General features: G+C 34.8%; 1 long non-coding RNA gene across 1 annotated transcript in view; it reads right to left on the bottom strand.

The window, feature by feature from the left end:
• Positions 1-11,673, bottom strand: part of LOC135214607 (uncharacterized) — a 75,556-nt gene extending 63,883 nt beyond the window's left edge. The window contains exon 1 of the long non-coding RNA XR_010314437.1: positions 11,544-11,673. This is a non-coding gene — a long non-coding RNA (uncharacterized LOC135214607). The remainder of the gene's footprint in view (positions 1-11,543) is intronic.
• Positions 11,674-16,040: the final 4,367 nt, after the last annotated feature.

The following is a 16,040-nucleotide window of genomic DNA, read 5'->3' as shown; positions in this document are numbered from 1 at the left end:
GACTATTGTACGTTATACATCTTTACCGAACTACTGAGTCCTACAGACGCAACATTAGAACAAGGATAACCTGTATGGATTTCATATACATCGCACATAGTTAATTGCTTGACTCTTTATATTTATTTTATTCGTTGATTGTTAGATTAATTGTTTTTTAAAATGTTATCGACGTAGGAAGAGCGTGTAGGAATGCTGTGTTTTGAGAAATACATTTCAATCTTTTGCAGAATATGAATATAACTGTTGTTAAATTATTTTTCCATTTTCATTGCAGGTTCGTTTGCCATGACGCTTGTTTCGTGTTGCCCTTGGGCTGTTGACATGAAAGGTAATGCATTTACGCATTTATTGAGTTATTTATTTTTAACATTATTTTACAAAACAAACTGGAAAGCAAATTATACCTAGCACGATTTATGAGAGAGAGAGAGAAGAGAGAGAGAAGGAGAGAACGAGAGGAGGGAGAGGAAGGAGGACGAGAGAATGAGAGAGCGAGAGAGAGAGAGAGAGAGAGAGAGAGAGAGAGAGAGAGAGAGAGAGAGAGAGAGAGAGTCGTGGAAGATAAGTTCAGCAACACTAATAATGCCGGCTAATTTTTTCTGTTAAGTTACTAGTAGTTAGTTTCGGATTAAGCAGTTTGCCAGTGATGCGTTATTCAACTCATCGTGATCGGTGACGCGAGGAGGAAGATGCAATACATTGTTACATAAATATGTGTTCGCATATGCATGCACAGAAATTAACTACACTTACGTATATAGTTTATATATATGTGTACATTACATACATATATATTTATATATATATATATATATATATATATATATATATATATATGTGTGTGTGTGTGTGTGTGTGTGTGTGTGTGTGTATATATATATATATATATATATATATATATATATATATATATATATATATGAATTTTTTTTGTCGCAACACTTATAATTCCCTCCCCAACTCGGTATGTTATTCCCTAGGTATAGTGAATTAGATATTAAACGACATTCGTAGCTTAATGTTTGTTAACAAATACATATATACAGAACATTATGTTCAGCCCATGACTCATTTAGCCCATTGTCCCCCCCCCCAAAAAAAAAAAAAAAAAAAAAAAAAAAAAATCCACTCCTTGAAAATGTCACCACATCTTATTTCTATTTCCGTTTGTAAAGGATTTTTAAAGCTTACTGTAATCAATGGTCACCTTTAGCTGAGCTCTTGAGTTTTGAATCTCCTTTGCTGTGATTTGAAGGTACAAAGTCTTCAACTTTTCTCTGCTTTTATTATTATTCATATTGCCGGAGAAGTTCCTTCTCCAACAACCTTGCTTTTTGTCACGAGTCTTTGCTGTCTTTTCACACGTGTGCCGAGATAAATGTCTCATGGAAAACCCTAACGTAGACCAGACTTCTGCAACCTTTCAGCTGAAACTGATATTGGAGTTCACGCGCACTCATCGCCTTTTGTCACTATTATTATCGACCAAGTTGTCCAACAACCACCGCTGTTCCTGATGGTCATGACCATGTATTCAGTACCCATTTCAAGTTTTTCTTTAGGGCACAAAATACCTATTTGTCGGGTGAGAACGCTATTCTGCGACTTCCACATTTGACTCGGTTAATAAACTCTTTCCAGACAGTACATTCATGACAGGCTGAAATTTTAGCACTCGGCTGTGAGTTTCCATTGCGCTGGCGCTGGATGCGTCGTCTTTCTTCTATAATAAGATTTCCTTTCTTTTTAACCTTGGCTTGACCACTTCTGCTCTTAAACTTTCATTGACACTTAGCTTTTCATTGCGTCGCTTTTCTTTTCTTTGAAGGAGGACTTGTATGTACATTTGTTATCAAGAAATCCTCACTGTGATTCAGAATACTCCTAAGGAAAATTTCAATCTTTTACCAACAAAATTCCCGAAAACTCTCAGTAAAACTTGCTACGTATTCTGTCGTGTGAAAGCTCAGTATACAGCTCTGGTCAAGTTCTTGAACTTTTGCTCTCATTTGAGTCAGTATTCACAATTGTATTAATTTTTTTTTTTCTTCACAAATACCTTTAGTTTCACTCTCCTCTTTCGGATTAGCCGTACGGCTTCTTTAAGGCATGATTCGCGTGGAACCTTTTCCATATAACTGATCATTGATCTTCTTAACTGCGGAACTGCAGAGGCTATGTATAAAGAAAAGATCCAGCTAATAGCTAATTACCTTTCACCTTGTTAGCTTTTTCATTTAACTTTTGGATCTATTGTTCCCATGGTACAACATCTCCCCCTCCCATTTCTAGCAGTTTTACTCGATTTTCTGCGATCTATTCTATTCGTTTCCTCTTGATCATACATTTTCTCCAGACAACCTCTCCATCTAGTAATTTTTTTTTTTTTTTTCCGATTATACCGCCCTCATTTCTTTCACACTTGCCTGCCAGGCAGCCTTCCGCCCCAATTCGCACAGTCTTAAATTGCGCTTTCTTCATCTCTCAGCCTCGATCTTGGGAGCATATGTAAATGAGGATCCTGTAACTTAGTTAATCTCAGTGCCGTCCAGGAAAGTTTCTCCTTATTTTTTCTGTTTCCTCTCCCATCCGATTCTTTGGACCAGTTTGATTGAAATCTAATTGAACCTCTTGCTTTCATCAACCTTCTGTGTGATCAGGTTATTTCAGACTTCATTCACGTTCTTATTTGCTTGCAAAAATATTTTTTTTTGTTTTTTTAGTGTTGAAAAATTTTATTATTCCTCTTATTGAATATCCTGTGTTTGGGAAATGAATTTTTAGATATTCTCTTTTATTTATTTATTTATTTTTTCAAGCAACTTGTGCACTTTTTAAGAATGCATTTTTGTAAATATTTTTACAGAGGAAGTTTTAGTAATCATGCTCTCCACGTCAATGATATTGAGGTGTAGTCAGGATCATCAAGGATCAAGTTTCAGAATATCAGATTTGCAGCTTAATGTAACTGGCCAGTGCCTATGTTTATCATGACGTTCTTTCTCACTAAAATTCTCAAAGAAACTTCATTGTCTTTGCTCTCATGGAAACGTTTCACTCACAGATGGTGTATTAGTAAAATAACTGTGCACAAATTACGGCAGTTGTCAGAAATTTTCATTAAAATAAAAGTCTTTTGAGGCAAGTCGTTTTTACCTTGTCTTTACTTTTGAGAGGTCTTCATTCTTTTCGTTTTTTCTGCTATGTCTCCATGCTGATAAACTTCAAACGACTCAAAGTCTATCCTTCACTAAATTCTAAAACCTTTTGCAGAAAATGAAGTCATTGAGTTTGGACACACACCCCTCCACCTCTACCATCTATAAAATGTTGTGCCTTGATATTTTAGTAAATATATTCCATTTCCAATCCTTGGATAGATTTTCATAAAAAAAAAAAAACTACAATTGTCCCTTATCTTTGTTGACTGATTTGTAAAAGGATTAGCAGTAGCAGTCCCTCAGGGCTGTGCTAATCCGCTTTCGCTATAACCTTCTTCCTCCGCCTTCTTCGGTTCCCTTGTTGTTCACTGAGGAAGAAATGGGGATGGAATTTGTTAATCCCACGCGATGAGATCCTATATTGAGTTTTCATTCCTTAGAAAAGGCCTGAAAGAAAAGACATCTCTCTCTCTCTCTCTCTCTCTCTCTCTCTCTCTCTCTCTCTCTCTCTCTCTCTCATTTCTCTCTCTCTTTCTCTACCGTTGTATTTCAAGCTTGTTTTTTTTTATCCACTTCATGATGAATGTTGATAGGAAGGAAATATCGTTGCAGATGTTGCTACTTCGGAAGTTTATTTATTTTAATTGCATTCATGTGGTTTTATCGTTGTTAATGAAACTTTCTTCTGAAGAGCCAGTTGATTTTCGTTGATGTATTTTTCCCCTTTTTTAACGTTCTATACTTGAAAAGTTCGCGTTTGTGCTCTCTTATATTAGTTGTGAAGGAAGCTTGATTATTTTTATATATTTGCAATTAGTACATTGCAACGTTTACTGGTAGAAGTTATAGCTGAGTTGTAATAGTAGTTTACTTTACCCCATGGCATGTGGAAGTGTATATATATATATCTATATATATATATATATATTCAAAGAGTTATAGTCTTGGCGGCATTTTGTTTCACTACCTGCGTGGGCTTCTTTGTAAGTCCTGCTAATCATCTCCACATTGTCAAGGTTATGACCTCATGGTATATAGTAGTCTTCAGATGTATCATTATCAGCGAGAATGACGTTTTCGGGACTCTTGTGCCCTGTCATTGTTTTCGTCGTGACCTTTCTCCTTGGCTCTGGCTCTTTGTTTGGTGGTATCGTTGTTGCTGGGCGTTAAGGCAAGGTAATGGCTGTGGAGTAACCCAACAGCTGACCTTATCTTGGGGCAAATGTATACATGTTGATTTTGCTCGTGTTGTTAGATTAAGCTGGCTGTATGATAGAATGTGCTTTTGCTCTCACAAAGAATATTTATTTTTGTTATTTCTAAACACCTAGAGCCTACTGCGTATATTCTCTAACTATTTATAAAAATTCCAGTAACATTTCACGTTGTTCTTAATTAAGATGTACAGTTTCCACTGAAGATTCGAAATATGAAATGAATTAATTACATAAATTTGACTTCCTAATTGGGATTCTGTGTTAGTTATTGGATTGATGTTTCTAACCTACCACGCCACCAAAGAGTGGGTTAGCACTGTTAATATTTTTTATTTATTACAAGTTATATACACATAAGTGTGTGTGCATCGTCTACATTTCTTTATTACTCATAAACAAACATAATATATGATTAGTGTGTAAGTGAGTTCGAGAACCGAATAAAGACTTGGGGCGTGCGAGGGTTTTTATTTAAATATTTCGAAATTGAAAGAGACATTGTAATAAATAAACAATAGTTACGAAAAAAAATCTGCTCAGTAACACGACGTGGTGGATGAATCTTAAAATAATTAAACGTTATATTGTTCGTTAATAAAGAAAACTGTTCAAGAAAGATTGGTTTCATCTTTTTTCCACCAGTGAAATTTGTGATAGGAACCTTGCGATAGAAGTTCATGCCTCGATTTTCTGTCACATTACATTTTTATTTCCCTCATTATGCATGCCATCGGATGGAGGACATTGGCATTGAGAATTTAAAAAGACTCCCGAACTGTGCCTCACTGTGAGAAAATAATGAACTAGTTGTTCGATTCAGTAGTGCTATTATGAGGAATCCTTATCACAGATTCAATGAAAAGGCGCGACAACAGAAAAGTTCAGGAGGGTTAAATGTCGTACTTTTTAATTTGCCATGATTTTACTCCACGTCCTGCAAATTGCAGCTTCACACCTGGATTTGATTTCATGTAGAAGATTCCTTTTCTCACTTTCGGAGACTTGAGTTGGGAGACAGCAGTAGGTGCGAGAAAAAAATCCTAACCTTTCCTTAAATGCCGTGTTTTGACCTAACCAGACCGTACCTTCCTAACCTAACTTAGGGCGCCGTGCCTTGACCTGACCGGGTGGCTTAGCCTTCGTGGAGAAAAAGGAGACAAGCATTTTTTTTTTATTTTTTTTTATTTTTTTTTCATTCTGTATACCGAATTTTTCTTGCATTCGTATACGACTTCCTTCTGTTGTTTGGAGATGAATTTAAAAATTCCAACAAAGAGAAGAATTCCGTGCTGCACTTCCCGCTTTCAGGCGAATTCCGTATTTTATGTAAGTTTCGAGCGTTGTTGAAGGAAAGGTTCTGTTTATAAAAGAACTTGCTTTCCAGTAGATGTTGTCGTTATGCAGCTGATAAAGAAACCCTCAAGTATTCGCGTGTCTGCATCTGTACATGTGTAATTACAAATAAGAGGACCATTAGGACCATTCACGTTTGGAAAGCAGTAAATTGATCATTAACAGTTTCTTCTCTCTTTTCCCTGATAGGATCAGACCGGAAATGGACTCTTTTTAGCCCATGTCTGATTTGTTTGTATACAAGGCTGCATAGCTAATTGAGGAAAGCAGAATCATTCTTGTGAATTTATCAAGTTTCTTATCTAAGGCTGTTATAAAGTAAAGCCTCATCAATTTGGTTTACCAAGATTTTTTTTCTTATTTGATTTTTGGTCAGTATTACAGTATCTTGATTTTAACTACAGTTAATTTTGGAAATTATTTATGTATGAGGATTTTAGCTCTTCGTTTATGAAGACAATAAAATTTTCCGCCACAATTTAATCTTACCCTTGATTTTAGTAACTATTTTCCTGTAAAGCTTAATCTTGACTATTCATTATGGTGATTATTAATTTCTCTCTTTAAACTATTTTCGTCGCTCATATTTTAGGCAAATTATGCAGCTTAAATTAAAAGCTCCTCATTGTTATGATTTTCGAGTTACAAAATCTAACTTGAACTCTTAATATTTTGGGTTGGCCTTGATCCCCTTGAAAAGATGACTAACATAGGTTTGCGTTTAATTGTTCTTTTTGTCTTTGAGAATTTTACATAATACTATTCACAGTTTCCTGACCGTTTAAATCAGTGGTTCTTAATCTTTTTATTACTACGCTCCCTCTAGGAGTTAGTCCTTCCCTCCACGGGCCCCCCTTGCATCTGTGAGTAAAATTCCTGCCTAAATTTAAAATAAAATTAGTAAAAGAGAAAGAAAAGGGGTTTCGAAGGATAGGGAGAAAAGTAAATGATTACAAAACATGGGAAGCCCAACGAGTGTAAACTAGAGTAGTAGACTAAAGGAAACTATATAACGTCATTAGGCGATACTTTTGCATTTTTCCATAAACTTCTGAGTATTAGTTCCTCACTCTTGTGAGGAGAATAATGAATGGAGTTAGATAATTTCTAATTTTTCCATAGGTCTCGCGCCTCCCCTGGAAATCGCAGGGGGCGCAGGTTGAGAACTACTGGTTTGAAGGGTCAAACGCTTAGTGTTTATTTTTTTATTTATTTTTTTATTTATTTTTTACTGCAGGATTTTCCGAGATCGAATTGAAATGATCGAAATTATGCTTAATGTTAAATATGTAGATGGTATTCCCGATATGATTTATATTGTACTAGTATAGAGATTCTTAAGAAAATTCAGATTCATTTTTGGATTCATCCTTAGTAACTTTACTTTGCTGACTGGCGGTTCATCGTTATGTTCGGATTGGAAACAATAATTCGTTCCTGTATCATGAAATACGAAGTTCTGTCTCGTTAGGCAAAGAATTACCGTGAAAGTGCCACGCTCTGCGTCTAGCGTAGAATTAATGTATGGCCTGTTTTTGATCTTAAGACATATCTTTGAAGGTTAAAACTCGTTTTTGACGTAAGAGTTTGTTCTTCAATATAATGATTACCCATTCATTTTGAGGCACGGCTGGAATAGGCCAAAGCTGTTATTCACCAACGGCGTTCAGTATTGTTATTATTTTTTTTTCAGCTTTTTATTTTTCGTCTTGACTTTTGCCTAACAGATGTGCACTCATAAATCTGTGGCCGAGATGTAAGGTAATTTCAGTTTTCTGCCTCAGAATGTTTTATTGCGGTTTATGACCGCTCTTCTCGCAATGAATAACTCTTTTATTTTATCTGCAGCTATAAAGCATGTCTGGAAGCATGACTTTGGGAGGATTGCGTACCAATTACTACTCGGGGCATGATTGCACAGCCTTATTATTATTGCGTTTCCCATGACTTTGGGTTTTGTGAATAACCTTTTTAAGTTTGCATATTCATACCTTGATTTTAATCGTTATTATTATTATTATTATTATTATTATTAATCTGGACGAATCATGGTTACTAAGAATTATTATTATTATATTATTATTTTATTATTTTATTATTATTATTATATTATTATTATTATTATTATTATTATTATTATTATTATTTTTATTATTATTATTTAGAAGATGAAACCCTATTCATAGGAACAAGCCCACCAAGGGGGCCATTGACTAAAAATTCAAGTTTTCAAAGAATATTAAGTGTTCATTACGAAAGTAGCAAACAGAAGGTAATGGGAAATACAGAAAGAGGAAATCAGCTGTTATTAATGTGGACGAATCATGGTTACTAAGAATTATTTATTAATTATTATATTATTATTATTATTATTTATTATTATTTAGAGGATTGAACCCTATTCATATGGAACAAGCCCACCAAGGGGGCCATTGACTAAAAATTCACGTTTTCAAAGAATATTAAGGTGTTCATTACGAAGTAGCAACAGAAGGTAATGGGAAATGCAGAAAGAGGAAATCAGCTGTTATCAGTAATATGCAAATGTTTATATAAATTTTTATATGTATGTTTTTCCCCGTATTAATTAGTTCCCCCAAACAGATTTTTTTTTCTTGGGTGGTGTTTCCAGAGACATCACAACTGTTAACGCCACATTCATACCCTATCTGTTAATACGAAGAGAAACCCAAGTGCAGGAAACTTCCCTTACAATAGATGCTTCATTCACCTACACAGAAAGCTCATCAGCAGCACGACGAAATCTTATACATACTGCTCTATTCATCTCTATCATGCACGAACTCCCACTCCCATTTCATATACATATGCTATACATATTATACATACATATATATATATATATATATATATATATATATATATATATATATATATATATATATATATATATACATATATATATATATAAGTGTGTGTGTATATATATAGTTAGATATATTTTGGATCTGTACTGATTTTTTATGGAGAAATTGATGAGCCCATATTGGAGAACTCCCATAGAGCGGATGCAACATAAAACGATAATTTAGTATTTTTATTATATTCATCCGAATAATATATATATATATATATATATATATATTATATAATATATATATATATATACTATATATATTATATGTGTATTTGTAAAATTTTAATATACAATTTCCTTGTGGTACGATAATGATAATCTCTAAAGCACAAACGTGTAAGGTCCTTACGCTAATGCTAAAAATATATATATATATTATATATATATAATATATATTTTTTTTTTTTATTTTATATATATATATATAAATATACATATATATATATATATATATATAGTGATTGATTAATTAGTTTCTTGCTGACGTTGCATATATATATATATGTATATATATATATATATATATATATATATATATATATATATATATGTATATTATATATGGTATATATATACACTTACATACATATACATATGAATAAGTGCGTGTGTGCGCGTATGTATGTAAGAATATATATATTTATATATATGTATTATTATATATATATATATATATATATAATATATGCAGCATTTACCTACATATCTTCATACAAACAAATAAAGATTCAGCTATGATAGTCGTAAAATTTTTCTGGTAAATATTTCCTTTCAAACTATAGATAGCATACAAGGGTAGAAAAAAAATAATATCTTTAGCACAGTGTTACCAGCATCTTACCAAAAGGACGAGAGCGCGATTGTACGTTTTCCGTTTCATAACTATTTATGTAAAATAAACTAAGCAAACACAGCTTTTATTATGCAACAACCTACCAGATAGCTAACGATCTGCAGGTTTCCAATTTCAGATACTTAAGTGATATAATTCAGTGAAGGAAGATGTAAAATTACACTAATAACACTTGACCCTCGAGTTTTGTGGTACTTAGAATGAATTTTATAAAAATAAATCATTTTAATTTAAATAAGATTTGTTTTCGTGGTTAAGTCATTAGCAAGGATTGCAAACGAAAAACAGTTTAGTATGATAAAATTCAAAAGGTCTACTCAAGTATTGCAAGTTGATCAATTCAATATTTTTTTTGACTTGTAATAATGTCCTTTTATGCAAACAAAGAATGTCGTTATGTGTAATATGTCCGTGATTACAAAATCTGTAACCCGATGGAGGAGGCAGGGAACTTCTGCGTTCAAGATTTTGTAACTGAAGTATTATCCGCTTCATAAACGTCTCTTAAAAAGCTGGTGATTGAACTAAATAAGAGTATGAGTTTCATCTTCATTAAAAGTACTAAGGGCGTTAAGCTTCGTGTTCAAAACTCTCCTGCGAAAGAGCATATTATTGTGAATTAGAAATAAATGCAAACGAAATTTATCAGTAACGTGGTTGCTTGCTAATTATAATGATTATTATTATTATTATTATTATTATTATTATTATTATTATTATTATTATTAATTATTAATTATTTATTGTTATTATTATTATTATTATTGGCTATTTCAGCCGAGTTTGTTTTGTATAGACGATTCTCTATCCTTCTGATTACTGACTTTTCTTCAGTACTCAAGTTGGCCCTTAAATAGGAAACTTGAGTACGTAAGAAAAGTCAATAATAAGAAGGATAAAGAAACGTCTATAAAAAACAAACGCGGCTGAAATAGCCATCCTTTTCAATAAAATCTGTGTTAATGAAGGTCATCTTCCAGCATATATTATTATTATTATTATTATTATTATTATTATTATTATTATTATTATTATTATTATTATTATTATTATTATTATTATTATTATTATTATTCAGAAAGTGAACCCTATTCATCTGGGTCCATAACTTGAAATTCAAGTTTCCAAAGAATATGGTGTTCATTAGGAAGAAGTAAGAGGAGGTAAAGGGAAACAGAGAAAATTCAGCATTATTATAAGATGCATACTAAGTTGGGAAAAAAGTCCGTAAAATAATGCCATACATAGGATTATAGTAAGAGCGAAAAGTAGTAAAATTTTGTTTTACATTTGCATAGCACAGACTTTAAGCAAGCATAGGACTTATTTAATCGGATGCATTCCATGCTCGTATTATCACGCAACGTACATTTTTATTGTGATATAAATATTTTTACGATCATACGAGTTCCAGTACTACCGCCATAATTTTCTAGAGAAAATTATTTAAATAGCACAGACTTCGATATTTATCTCTTATGAGAGAGGTTCGTTCTAGAATCGGCGGTGTAAGTCTCTCACGTGGATTCTCCTTTAAAAATGAATCTTATTCATAAGCTGAAATATTGGTTTTATGTAACCTACAAACTCGAAAATGTCAAATTTTATTTGTTAAAATAACGGGATTGGATTGATAAGAAAAATTTTGGGGGGGAATGTTTCTGTGGATCAATTTGAATGTTTGTAAAACTGGCCACGATCAATTTGTATTGTCATTTTATTCAGAAGCGGATTGCTTAGGCTTTTGGAAAGTATTAGAAGTTTACTCAGTTGATTTGAATTTCTATACATTTACTTAACTTACGGATGCCGATTTGTTGATTTTGTATACTTTTATGATGTACAGCGAAGTGACACGTCGAACCAAAAAGAAAATTTCTGTAACAGAAATGTTTAAAATTCGGCATGCCATAAAAACTCATGCCTATCAACTCCATCGGGAATGTAAGCATCGAAGACGGGCCTGTACGTGAATAACGCGTTTCCTTTTCCGATTTCCTTTGAAATAATGTGAGGGTCTGGATGATGTCATGGTTACTATTGAATTATTGTCGTTAGGTATCATCATCGTCACTTACCTTCTGTCAACTTCAGATTTGCTCCGAGCTCCTCCATAATCGGGGCGGAATTTGTGCGGACTTCGGAGCCATGGCGTGTTTCTGTCGGGAAATCTGGACGGCTCAGGAGCTGCAACAGCCAGCGTTCGCCAGCTCCTGTGGGTTGGATCCTCGTTGCATCCTGAAAGGCTCATCTGTGCAAATCTGTGTTGGGGTGGAGGGAGGGGAGGGTGGAGAGAGAGAGAGAGAGGGGGGGGGAGGGAAAAAGCTCACCGGTGGACAACGAAGCCTCCCAACTGATGCATGTGCATCATCATCATCATCGTCCCTACCTCCCTCTCTTCCTCCCTTTCTCGCTCTCCCCCCCGTCACCTCTTATCATTTTTCCTCACTTCTTTCCTCCATCGCGTTCTTTTCTCTCTTTCCCGTTCTCTCTTTCTCTTTTTTTTCTTTTTTATATTATCCTGCTTCCTCGCCTTATGCTTTTTATTCTTACTCTTGTCTGCTCGACAATATGGTGCCTTTGTATGCGTGTGTTCGTATGTTCGTATGTGTATACGTAAGCATGTTGGCCACCTCGTGTGCTACTGCACTGAGGGCGTTAAGGCCGTTGGTCTCGCGGAGGGGCGTGCGAAAGAAGGCCTTCTCTGCGTTAGTCGGTCGAATCTGTCTTAGGGGCCCAATCAAGTTTTTGACGGGGTTTTCGGGAGGCTGCTGAACGGGATATGTAGCACGGATAACAGAGATGGAAATCCCACGCGCTCCCCGTCGGCAGGGAATCTCTGTGGGTCGGAGGAGTTCCGCCTCTGACGACAGCAATTATAAGAATCTGCCTTTTATATTATCAGTGAGAGCACCACCTTTTAGTCAAGCCACAATTTCACGCTTCTGGCTCCTTAGGCTCTTCACGTTTGGTTATGGCAATTTTTTTTCCTCGCAATTTTTCCGCGCGAAACTGATATCGTGTGCTGGCTGGGTCTTGCATGTTAAGTTGTTTGCCTTTTATTTATATAGTGTATGTATATATATATATATATATATATATATATATATATATATATATATATATATGTGTGTGTGTGTGTGTGTGTGTGTGTATATATATATATATATATATATATATATATATATATATATATAGAATATTTTTCAACAAATACATTCATCCATTTTTAAGGGGGATGGCTGGATCCATTTTTAAGGGGGGGCTGGTGGAGCAAGAAGGGTAATGGTAAGGTCCTTCTGGTTTGTTTAACAAACCTGTTTAGGGATGACAGTGCCAGCCCCACACCCTTTTTTCTGACACTATATATTTTACGCGTGGGTGTAATTGTTAGCAGTAGTCTGGGGGGTGACTGTCCCAGGAATCGTGAGCCGGAGTAACTTACCACTCACCCATGACATCTACTGACTGCCGCATGCCATGCCTAAGTGGAATCTGTGAGAGACGTGTGTCTGTTGGTGGGCTGTAGTGGGTGGATGGGGAGAGAGTTGGGGGAAGGGGGAAGGGGATGGGAAGTTGGTCTGGGAGCCTTATTTCCAAGATCCTCGGTTCGATCCTATCATACCACCCCCCACAAGTCAAATCTGCTGTGAACGTCTACTGGCACTTGATGGCTAGCAACCTCATCCCGGAAGGCTCTCCCATTCTGGCACCACCTCCTCTGCAGTGTAAATATATATATATATATTATATATATATATATATTATATATATATATATATATATATATATATATTATATATATATATATATTGTTATGACTGTACGGCCTTCCTTTGTAGTATATTGTTGTATATTTAATAATTTGTTTTAAACATAATTCATATTTCAGGATATGTAAAGCTAACGAGGTATTTGTTTGCTTTTTTGTTAAACTATTTACCGCTAGAAGACGGTTCCATATACTTAAATTGACCACGTTTTGACTTGAAGTATAGTAGCCGGCATATAGAATATTCATCGGCCATTCAAGTGGTTGTTATTCAGAGAGAATTTACCAGTATCCCCTTATCTTTCCTACCATCCCCCCCCCCCCCCTCTCCATAACTTAGTATATTTCAGGTTCTTCTAGTTTCTAGTTGTCTTTTGCTGGACTGCCTCATAACAACACTGAAAGTTGTCTTGTGCCTGTTTTTATATAACATCATGAACATAAAGCTTATGGAATATCCGTAAGTTACAAGTATGGTGATATTTTCTCTGCTTTAATTTGATACTGTGTAGAAATTAAGATATTTTTTATTTTCTGGTGAATTTATTGTATAAATTTTTTTTGTTAAGTATTAGAGTTATTATTAAACTGCGAGAGTTTCTTGTGTTTAAGCGATTCACTTTCATTGCGATATTGTGAGTTTGTTGGTAATTGAGTTACTGACAATGTATGTATGTATGTATGTAGGGCGTGGGGCACACAGGCACAGCCCAGAACAGTTTGCTGAGTATTGGAAGGTTAACACTTTTGGAGCCGCACCCTTTATGGGTAAAAGGTGTAAATTAAACATTTATGATTAACATACACACCAGTAATATATATATATATATATATATATATATATATATATATATATATATATATAAATATTTGTGTGTATAGATTTCTTTTAATAAATGAATGACATGGGATCACGACCACTGGATCTTAAACATATATTTACCACAGTGACATCTAAACTTCCTGTTTCCTTATCTTATTACAGAGAGCAGGAAGAATTCCACACTACTTACTCGATACGTTTATCCATACCCAATTTGCTGATGTTTTTGAGCCTTTGTAAATGGTATAGCTTTAAGATTAATAAAAAAAATGTTTAAGCCATAACTTGTATGAATTTCGTATTGGTTCTCCACAAGATATCAAGAATATCTTTAATGAGATCAAAAGAGGGTTTCATATTTTTTATATATTCATGATGGGCCCATGAACAGATTTTCTGTCATTATCCATCTATCCCCCTTCATTACATCCGTTTCTTTTGCTTGAATTAGCCACCTGCACTGGAAGTGAAGAACAATTTGTATGTGTGTTTGTTGCTCAGTTTTCAAATGTGCATCTTGTTCCAGGAAGCATATATCTGTTTTTTTTATTGACCTTGTTTTCGAATTTTATGATTATAGAATGAATAAATAAAGCATGACGTAATCATATAATTAATACAGAATTTTGTATCCAGTTGAATAATTTCATTGAAAGCTTGAATTCACATCCTTCTAAAGAAGTTCTGATGCCACAGTACACCAGCTCTTGTATTTCTATACTTGCCTGCAGACCACTGCCAGGTCACATTGCGTTGCATCAGTTTGTTGTAAATTGCAACACGTGCGATGATCTTGGAAGAGCTAATGATCACCCTTACTACAAATAGCTTAAAATGGCTCATCTCGTCCTACACAGATTCTCCACATGAACGCCTGCCAGCCTTTAATGGTCCTCAACAAGCCACCAGAAAATGACTGCTTATAGGAATTCACCCGGGATTAATTTACCCTCAGTTGTCCATCATGCAACAGTTTTACTCCGCTGTCGAATTCGTTTCGAAGGTAATGCGAGCAGTGATTAGCTGTGCATGAAAATCTTTCTAAGACAATACACAGAATTGATGGAAAAATCTTGACAAAGCGATGTTAAACTAGCCTTGACGAAGGACGCATCAACTGCATGTAATGCAAGTTAGAATCCAGTGAATAGCCCCAAAGAAAAGGCCATGTGTAGGAAGCTCGGTCTTGTGATTATCCACTGTTGCAATCGTATAGGGTTCGTCATTTCAGATCCATCTTTAGCTGCGTAAGCAATCAGAGTTCTCGGGAAGAAGTGAATAATCTTCCGAGAAACGACTTTTGGCCTCAAATTGCTAATCCCAGTATACATTCAGATTCTCCCATCCCATCATTTTCTCAATAATAGTTGACTACTTTATGTAGCCCAGAGCAAATCGCTACTACGTCTTGACTATTTGATATCCTTGATATGAAATAAGCTCGAAGACACAGCTGATTCAGATACAAAAGTGCAACACAATTATACCTGCGTTGCCCCTGTTATCGCCCCTCATTCCTTATCTTCCCATACCTGGCAAACTGTCCGCTATAGAGCTAACCGCTCTTTTGAAACTTGTCTCTTTACTTTAGAAGACTTTTTCCTTTTTTATTATATGATCCCGTGAATTCTTATTATATTGTGTTGAAGGGAGAAAAGCATATTGCAAAGGAAACTGTCAAAAAAGTTTGGAGAAGATACTTTTCCGTATAGCCATGAAGAGTCAAAATCGGTAAAATTGTACCCCCATATTAGCAACTTAAAGATACTCGCGAAAAAAAAAAAATCCTTATCATACACGTTCAGCACCTTCATGAATGCAGTAGTTTGGGTTGCTCCATTGGCTGGGTCGTCATTCACTGAAGTAATCATCAGCAACATTGGCTGTGCTGATAATAATTTAAATCAAGGTCCTCAGTCCATTAATATCATTTGTAAGATATGGTAAGATATGCGAAGGAACCTTTGAAGGACTTGTATG

The sequence above is a fragment of the Macrobrachium nipponense genome, chromosome 46 (assembly GCF_015104395.2).
Source record: "Macrobrachium nipponense isolate FS-2020 chromosome 46, ASM1510439v2, whole genome shotgun sequence".
NCBI classification, from domain to species: Eukaryota; Metazoa; Arthropoda; class Malacostraca; order Decapoda; family Palaemonidae; genus Macrobrachium; species Macrobrachium nipponense.
Note: the sequence above shows the minus strand (reverse complement) of the source record. Positions and strands in the feature narration are given on the sequence as shown.